This window comes from Musca vetustissima, unplaced genomic scaffold (assembly GCF_032173495.1).
Source record: "Musca vetustissima isolate MV318-11 ecotype Yass unplaced genomic scaffold, APGP_CSIRO_Mvet_v1 utg13040, whole genome shotgun sequence".
NCBI lineage: Eukaryota > Metazoa > Arthropoda > Insecta > Diptera > Muscidae > Musca > Musca vetustissima.
This window is the reverse complement of record NW_026873981.1, coordinates 6,390-14,849: the sequence shown is the minus strand read 5'-3', so window position 1 is coordinate 14,849 and position 8,460 is coordinate 6,390. Positions and strand designations below refer to the sequence as shown.

Sequence of the window (8,460 nt, the reverse complement as noted above, 5' to 3'; positions counted from 1 at the left end):
TCCCATATAAGGGTACCCCCAAATTTTCGGTATTTTGGGGTTCTTGATCGCGTTTTTTCAACCGAATTCGCTGAAATTTGCTGCATTGGGTTATTATAGGGTACTAAATGTCTCCACAAAAAATTATAAATATAGGTCCACTTTTTCTGGTAGCCCCCATATAACGGTACCTCCTAATTTTCAGTATTTTGGGATTTTGATCTATATTTGTATTTTTCCGCCGAAATAGCTGTAATTTAGTATTTTGAATTATTAATAGGTCTCAAATCTCTCCACAAACAAATTATGAACATAGGTCCATTTTTTCGGATAGCCCCCATATAAGGGTACCCCCAATTTTCGGTACTTTGGGGTTCTTGAGCGCGTTTTTCAACCGAATTTGCTGCAATTTGGTATTTTGTATTCGTTTATGGCAACAAATCTCCCTACCACAAATTATTAATATTCGCCCCCTTTTTGGGGTAGTCCCCATATGGTTTGCGTTTGGTTGCGTTTGGCTGTTGTAATCATTTCTCCTGCGGAGGATATCGAGATAAAAAATTAGAACGTAAGGTTCGATAATGAACTATAGCGGCATTTACACCTAGCCCATTTGTGGAGGTTCACGAAGGAGTGGACCTATGTTCCCCATCTTCGCATTTATACTAAGTTTGGAAGAAATAATAAGATAGGCAAAGTTTGGATGAAATCTAAATTTTCTGAAACGGATTTGGTCCAAAGTAACATGGGGTCTAGAACCGATATTTCGATGATGCACATTTCCACCGTGTTAAAGTGTATACACCCTCATTAGGCATAAGGCTGAGGGTATAATTATCTATTAAAAATTTCTGAAATTTGTATTATGGTTTACATAATACGTTTTTAGAAATGTCGGTATGTTTCCTATATTTTTTTGGTATGTTTCCTATATTTTTTTGGTATGTTTCCTATATTTTCATTTCTAGTACCTGTCAGTATATCTATGGTGGAGGGTATCAGGGATGGTCCGTGTGACGAATTTTTAGGTTTTCGACTGTCAAAAAGGTGTAAACGTCGAAAACGTCATATACCTGTATAATATGTAATAAATGTAATAAACGTAATTTTTTTCAATATTATTACCATGTACTGTTATTTTAAAGAATATATATTATTTTTACATATATCTGACTATTCCTTACTAGATCTGATAAAAAATTCTGAAATTTTTGGAGAAGAAAATTTTTAAATTCGATTTGGATTTGAGTAAAGCATACGTAATTTCCAAATCGATGAATGGAGATAGCTATTTTGTCAAAAACCGGATGGTTTTGGGTGGGTTTCCGACGTTTTTGACGTATGTATTATACGTCGGAAATGTATGTCATTTACGTCACTATTTCTGACGGACCATCTCTGGAGGGTATCTATGGTGGAGGGTATCACTTGTTATCATTCTACTGAACAGACATATTTCCGATGTTTAACAGCGTTTCAGTTCCTACACAACAAGTAAGTATTATAACGTCGTCTGTATAACAAACGGGTTCAAATTCCTCCTTAGTTACGGTCCTTTAGAGACTTCATCGGTCCATCCATTTATCCATCTATTCTTTAGAATGTGGCTGATTGCCTGGTCAACTCGACAGGTATCTAACAGTTCTCTATCAATGCAGACACCTAAAGTATATGTTTTATCCTCGAAGGTGCCTTCAATGTAGTGTACCACCTCGAGCGGTTTCCACAGATCTTCCCTTTACGTACTCGTGTTGTTTGTATTTTAGAGTATAGTTTGGTATGTTGCTCTTAATCATAGTGTCGACTGTCCGTTTCATAGCTTTGAGTAAGAATTAAGTTAGGCTTAATATCCGATAGGATTTTGGTTTTGCGTAGTTTGCCTTGCCGGTATTGGGTATGAAGACTACCCTGGCTTTCTGCCAGACTTTCGGAGTGTACCCAAACCATATACACCAGTTAAAGAGTGTTGTTAGTTGGGTTAGATTTAAATATACCTCCATATATAATGTCAGTCCTTTTTATATCAATCACCACACTGTGGTATAGGGTATTATGTCTTTGTGCATATGTTTGTAACTGGCAAAAGGAAAAGAGATAGACATATTGTTCCTTTTGAAAATATGCATAGAATCACTTATAAAGTCGATTTATGCATGTCCGTCTGTCTGTCCGTCCGTCCATGTATTTTTGTTAACAAAGTACAGGTCGCATTTGTAAACCGATTTGGATGAAATTTGGCACAGTTCACTTATTTGGCCCAAGGACGAACCCTATTGAAATCGGTTCCAAAGTCCCTATATCTTTCGATTTGCACGAAATTCGGCACAGCGTACTGAATTAAGCCAAGAACGATGTGTGTTAAATTTCGTGAAAATAGGTTCAGATTTAGTTATAGCTCTCATATATATTTTCGTCCGATTTTAGGTAAATAGTGCACCAAAGTCCCTATATATCCTTCGATTTGCACGAAATTTGGCACAGCGTACTGAATTAAGCCAATAATTAATTAATTTAGCACAGCGTACTGCATTAAGCCAAGAACGATGTGTCCGATTTTATGTAAAAGGTGCACCAAAGTCCCTATATATCCTTCCATTTGCACGAAATTTGGATTTATAAGTAAATGAAGAACTCAAAATGTGGCCGAATGAAAAAAACATGTGGCAAGTTTCGATGAAATCGGGTTAGATTTCGATATTTTGCTTTAAATTTATTTACATAATTTTGTCCCATTGTAAGAAGCAACACTATATATGACCAAAATTTAGGATAGGTTGCAGATTGACATGTTTAATTTCATGTTAATGGTCCTTCAAAATTGCGACGTCTGTTAGGATTCCATCTGTTGGATATACCCAAAGTGGTGAAGGGTATCGTATAGTCGGCCCCGCCCGACTTTACTACTTTCCTTACTAGTTATATATGTGGTGCTCCAAACTTCCAATGTTTTGTACGATTCAGACGAAATTTGGAGTTGCGTATCGTATTAAGTCGAGAATAGCGATACGCTACTCCGGTAAAATTTGCTCAGATTTAGTTATGGCAACCATTCCAACTATATGTAAATGGTACACCAAAGACTCTATATTTTTCGATTTACACGAAATTGCATAGCGCATTGAATTGGCTCTAAACTGGCATGCGTTAAGTTAAATTGTGCACCATTAAACCAAAAATTGTCAGATAGCAATAAAATTTTGCACAGAGTGACTCAGTGAGCCTAAAATACAGTATACTAAGTTCCGTTTATATCGATTCATATTTACATATAGCTACTATATATATTTTCGTCCAATTTCATGATATTAAAACGTTTGTTCGATTGAAGCAAAATTTGGCACATGGCACAGTGGTCGACATCATCGATTTCAAAATGACATGTGTATGGATTGGTTAAAATAGGCTCATATATCTGTATAGATGTCATGTGAGTGGTCCCTTAAAGATCCTAAGTTTGTTCTACAAGTTATTGCATATATGCGTTATTTAATATATGATTTTTGAGAAGGACGTAATGGTTGGTTGACCAAAGTGGTCAAATAGTTCACTGTCTCCCAATATTTTTAGTTTTTTCTATAAAAATGCATCATACTTCTACGAGGGTGTTCTTCCCTACAAAATAAAAACTTATCGTGTTCTTCACATGTCTGTGATGCAACCAGCATCCAATAAAAATAATCTTCTTATATGATTGCATGCATCTTCAGCTCGTGCACGATTCATGTAGCCATCTATGTCGTGTAATGAAATTGAAAGTTCATATTGGTTCAATGTCGCTACTAAACGCGGGAGAGAAGACCATCATTAACTTACATAATGTTGAAAGAAAAAAAGAAACATAAATCTTTACAATTGTTCGCCATATTAGTTAAAGTACCACTAAAAGTACACAGAGATGGTATTATGCAACATCAGAACGAACAGCACGATTCTTTAGAACAACAATATGGAATTTTGATGAAGCAAAACACAAGAATGAAAATAAGGGGAAACATAGACGAACATGATTGAATAATGAAAGCAAAATGTCAACATTTGTTATTTAACAGAACAGAGCAAACAGTGATGACTTGTAGCAGCAACCAAAGAGACAATTGCATAATCGACAAATCTACAGGTCTGAATACATTAAGGTTAGTCTGACAAATACAGAAAATATCTAATATCGATGGAATTACGGAATCTATGTAAATAGCGATGAGTAAGTAAATCGATAAAGTGGTTTTCCGGGATACCACACTATGGTGGAATATATAAAAAAGGGCGGAGGAGAGGAGGTTACAAAAAAGGAGACAAGACGATTTGTGCCATCTATAGTACAATGCAGCGTTCTATGTGAACGACTAAGCCAATGGTCAATAACATTTTGCAAAATACCAATGCGGCTTCAGACCTGGCAAATCCACCATAAACCAGATCTTTATACTACGCCAAATTCTAGAAAAGACATAGGAAAACGAGTAAGGAAAGTAGTATAGTCGGACTGGGCCGACTATATGATACCCTTCACCACTTTGGACATATTCGAAGAAACATTGACTTGAAATTGAAAGAAGGAACATTGACATGATCTTTTTCTATAATTAAACCGACTAACATCAATCCCAACACATACATTGTGTCAATCGGCCTAGCTTTGGGTCTTAAGTGCACCATTTACTTCTAACGAAAGTATATGTAGGAGCAATATGTAAATCTGAACCCATTTCAAGAAAACTTGATAAACGAAAGGTTATGGTAACTTCAGTACATTGTGCATTGTGTGGCAGACGGCCAAACTTTCAGTCTTTAGTGCACAATTTACATTAAATCGACGAAACTGTATTAATGGACGAAGTCAAAGTGTTCAAAACAGATTTTCACGAAATTTAACACACATCGTTCCGGACTCACTTCAGCACGCTATGCAGAATTTCGTGCAAATCGAAGGATATATAGGGACTTTGGGGCACTATTTACCTAAAATCGGACGAAAATATATATATGAGCTATATCTAAATCTGAACAGATTTTCACGAAATTTAAACCGAATCGTTCTAGACCTTCTTCAGTACGCTATGCAAAATTTCGTGCAAATCAAAGGATGTATAGGGACTTTGTGGCACTATTTACATAAAATCGGACGAAAATATATATGGGAGCTATATCTAAATCTGAACAAATTTTCACGAAATTTAAACCGAATCGTTCTAGACTTAATTCAGTTCGCTATGTAAAATTTCGTGCAAATCAAAGGATATATAGGGACTTTGGTGCACTATTTACCTTAAATCGGACGAAAATATATATGGGAGCTATATCTAAATCTGATCAGATTTTCACGAAAATTAAAACACATCATTCTAGACTCAATTCAGTGCACTATGCCAAATTTCGTGAAAATCGAGGCATATATAGGGACTTTGGTGCACCATTTACATAAAATCGGACGAAAATATATATGGGAGCTATATCTAAATCTGAACCGATTTTCGCGAAACTTCACACACATTATTCTAGACTCAATTTAGTTCGCTATACCAAATTTCATGCAAATCGAATAATATATAGGGACATTGGTGCACCATTTACATAAAGTCGGACGAAAATATATATGGGAGCTATATCTAAATCTCAACCGATTTTTCCAATTTCAATAGGGTTCGTCCTTGGGCCAATCAAGTGACCTGTGCCAAATTTCATCCAAATCGGATCATAAATGCGACCTGCATTTTGTTAACAAAAATACATGAACGACGGACGGACAGACGGACATGTATAAATGGACTCAGAAAGTGATTCTATGCATATTCTCAAAAGGAACCATAGGTCTATCTCGATTATTTTTGCCTGTTACAAACATATGTACCACAGTGTGGTGAAGGGTATAAACTCATCGATACACTCCACCTATTCATCGACTATAAAGGCGCATTCCAATCCGCTTAGATGTGTTTAATATCTGTGTTATAACAAGTGTCGGATTTCATGCAAAATAAAAACGGTTATGCTGGGTAACATTAACTAGTAAAAGGTCAGCATTTAACGTCGGAAAGGTCATTTCAGTGAAAGCCTCTCATGTGACCTTTTTAACATCCTGCTGGAAAAGGTCATACGATATGCAAATGTGAACAGAAATGACACTTTGTACACCGTACTCGCCTATGTAGAAGACATCGAAAAAATGGGTCGATCATTGCGAGTGCTAAGAACCACCTTTGATGGAATTTAGAAGGAGTCTGCCAAAGTATGACTGACAGTAAATGGTGAGAAGGCCAGGCTGATGGTATCATTGCTCAAGACGTTCAGTAGACTCGGATCAACTGTGGAATTTGAAATGACATTAGTTTTGAGATTCGGAGAAGGATAATCATTGCCCAAAGATGCTAGGTAAGCAATTTAGAAGCAAGACCACCTCTCTACAATACGCTGGTAGAATCAGCTGGTGTATGGATCAGAAACATGAGTACTTGCGCCCGCAGATGAGGCAGTCATTGGAGTGTTTGAGAGAAAAATTCTTCGATTGGTATATGGGCCGATCTGCGTCCACTGCGAATTTCGAGCTATACCATGTATACACGGACATCGACATAGTCAGACGTATCGAGCTGCAGCGACTACGGTGATTAGGCCATGTTGTGCGAATAGATGAGGATGCCCCAGCGCAAAAGGCATATAAAAGAGAACCTACTGATGGTTCACGCAAAAGGGAAAGGCCACGATTTCGATGGAAAGATCAAGTAGAGGATGTCATATCAACGCAGGATATGAATAACATACCTAAAATTCCCAAAATATGGGGGCTACTCTGAAATTTGGGCCAATATTGAAACTTTTTGGTGGGGAGATTTTGTACCCAATAATAGTCCCAAATATTAAATTACCGCAAAATCGTATGAAAAATCTGCCCAAACCTACCGAAATTCCGAAAATTGGGCATAGCGTTATATGGGGGAACCATAAAATGTTGACCAATTTTGATAATATTTTGTAGGATGTTGTGCTACCTCATATGTACCTAATTAATTCGGTTGAAAATCGTCAATCAGCCATCCTTATTCGTTAGAGATTTCTTTCACATTTGGTTTATTTTATCCCCTAAATACAGGGTGAGATGAAAAAACTGCAACCCACTTCAGACTGCTGTCATTTCTAAGTCACTCGTCCAACAGCTGTTAAAGTTATTCCAGTGACAGCTCATTATATTGCTTACAAGCCTACAAAAGCATTTTGGTGAGAATTTTCCAGAAAAACAGTTATTCGTGGTGGAATTCAAGCGTCATAGTGTGATTTCTTTATATTTGGCTGGAAAACCACAAGTGTGAACAAATCTTTTGTGTCTCGTACCATCGCTCGTTACCGTGATACTGGTAGTGTAGCCCGACTTCAAGGAAGTGGACAGAAGAAAACAGCAACATCAGCAGAAATTGTGCTAAAAGTAAAGAAGCAACTTGATCGAAACCCGCGTCGCAGTGACCAAAAAATGGCTCGTAATCTGAACATATCGCAATATCCCATTCGGCATATCTTGAAAAATGAGCTAGGGGTAAAACCATTAAAATTCAAACAAGTGCAGGAACTTACACCGCAACAGAAAGAAAATAGACTCAAAAGAGCTAAAGAGTTGCTTCGCTTGGCCGAAAGTGGTGAACTACCGAATTTTTTTCACCGATGGGAGAATCTTCGTTCCCCAGCAGTTTGTAAACAAACAAAATTATCGTGTTTACTTGCAAAAGAGGACAGCTGAAAATGTGCACATTCGGTGGGACAACATAACTCAAGCACCGGCCATGGTGATGGTGTGGGCCGCCATAACAGCCGTGGTCTCTCTCCGTTCGTATTAATCGACCGTGGCATCAGAATAAATGTCGAATATTATCGCGAAAATATTCTGGAGGGTGTATTAAAGCCTTGAGAACGCAAACATTTTGGCCGCAGAACTTGGACAATCCAACAGCACCATCGCACCAAATGTAAAAATTATGGCGTTTGACTTTGTTGCAGTTTTTTATCTCACCCTGTATTAATAGGTTATTACCAAAATCTGTAAATGTCGTCTTTGATCACAATCTATTCTACATACAAAATTTCTTGACTGGTCCATAACTGCATTATTCAATGTGATTACAAATGACGATCGATATTAGTATATAAGAGTAGTCCAAAGTAGTCGGTGCTTTGCAAACACTTGTTCCACACAAACATATAATTCCCCTAGAACATAATTGTGCAGGTTATAAAAACGAACGATTTTAAATAAGGGAATTAAAATTCAAAATCGTTTGTATAAACTTTTTTTGGTTACCTGTGGTGATCCTCGATATTTGGTATATTATTTACATAGAGTCGGACAAAAATGTATGTGACAAGTATAAATACATCTGAGCCGATTTGTACATAGCCATTATAAATTATTATTATATTGATATTCAATTGCAATAAAGTTTTCGAACCCACTTGAATTTATACAATACAAAAAGAGTGGCTAAAACATCCGATATA

The 8,460-nt window shown here is 36.9% G+C and overlaps 1 long non-coding RNA gene across 1 annotated transcript; it reads right to left on the bottom strand.

Annotated features, from left to right (window-relative positions):
• Nucleotides 1-7,079: 7,079 nt before the first annotated feature.
• On the bottom strand, nucleotides 7,080-7,773 carry LOC133329773 (uncharacterized). Its single transcript, XR_009754319.1, has 2 exons — nucleotides 7,512-7,773; nucleotides 7,080-7,342 (listed from the first exon to the last, which is right to left on the bottom strand). It is a non-coding gene; the product is annotated as an uncharacterized LOC133329773 (long non-coding RNA).
• Between the last annotated feature and the right edge of the window lie 687 nt (nucleotides 7,774-8,460).